This window comes from Charadrius vociferus, unplaced genomic scaffold (genome assembly GCF_000708025.1).
Source record: "Charadrius vociferus isolate BGI_N301 unplaced genomic scaffold, ASM70802v2 scaffold1351, whole genome shotgun sequence".
In the NCBI taxonomy this organism is placed as follows: domain Eukaryota; kingdom Metazoa; phylum Chordata; class Aves; order Charadriiformes; family Charadriidae; genus Charadrius; species Charadrius vociferus.
Window position 1 is genome coordinate 292679 of NW_009646638.1, and position 1447 is coordinate 294125.

Below are 1447 nucleotides of genomic sequence, written 5' to 3' on the forward strand. Positions count from 1 at the left end.
TCAGGAGAGCGAGGGGATTTGGGAGATAAAAGCGGGATGAATCCGGCGAGCCGGCAGGGTGCGCACGGGGCTGGGGAGGGCTGGGTGGGGAGAGTTATTACTTCAGGTTATTTTTTGGAGGAGTTTGGATATTTCTAGGGAACTGCCCTGCTTGTGTTTTCTGCCCAGCTGGCTCCCTCCTCCCCTGTGGTTACGAAAAGATGTTTTTTCAGCCAAAACCGACTTGGTTCCCCAGCCCCTCTCGGCGAGCCTTGTGACACTGCCTTCAGCGGAGGCAAAGCGGTGATCGGCGCTCAGTGCTTTCCCACAATAGCCCGGACACTGCTGTAAGGGAGCCAAAAAAACCTTCCGGCTCCAGAAGGGATTTAGACCAGCGAACCCATTCTGCTGCCTGAATTCAACCCCTTGCCCTGGACGTCTCCGAGCGGCTCCTGCTTCCCTCTGCTCTCAACCAAACCTGTTGCGCATCCCGGCCGGGAGGTTGAGGCTGGGAGAAGGTCCATGGAATTGGGGAGCCGCCGTTTGGTGATGCTGCGGTGAGCTGCCTGCTCTGCATCCCCATCCTGCCTCTTCCTGGGGGTCTCCAACAGGCAGCAATCCCAGTGCACCCCCAACGTGGACATGGGAAAAACTCCCCTAAAAGTCTCTCGCTGCGGTCGAAGCTCAGAGTTTCTTGTCCCACCTTCTGCCAATGGATAACAGATCGCTCTGCCCTGCTCCACAGCAGCCCTTGCGACTCCCACCACACCTTTTCCAGGCTTTTCCATCCTTCCTGGCAGGCGGTGTCCCATGCTGGGCTGGCTCAGGGCTTTCTTGAAGTCTTCAAATCATCCCACGAGCTGGCAGCTGGGGGAAGAGGGGTTCCCCTGCCCTGCCGGCTGCTGCCGCTGTCGCTGCCGGGTCACGCTCATCCCTGCCTGCTCCAGCCCTCCTTCCCACCGCTCTCCCGTCCTCCAGCACCATCTCAGTGGTCCCCATCCGGCTCAGACCCTACACCTGCACCAACACCTCGCCGTTCCCCCAGCTTCGCCGGTGACCGAACCTGCGCCCAGCAGTTACCTACAGCTGGATGCCACCGGCCGCGCGCCCGCTGGGACAAGGGCGGCCGCTCTCCTCCCCGGCTCGCTCCGGGCGTTTGCTGCACAGCGCTCGCGTGCAGGCAGCTGGAGGAAATCAGAGGAGCTGGTTAGAGAAAATCTGGGCAACGGCAAGGGAAAAAAATTAAAAAAAATCCTGGGACCTGGCAAGTTCCGACGCAAGTTTCCATGAGAAATCCAACGTGGCCATCGCCGGCCCGCGCCTGTGCTGGAGCCCTCCCAGGCCTCTCCCAGGGTCAGCGGCGCTGCCAATGCCCACCCAACTTTCGCCGAATCCCAGCCAAGCCTGATCCCGTGCCCGTGGCGCCGGCGGCTCCGCGAGCCCCTTCTCCCACCGCCGCCCGGAGGGG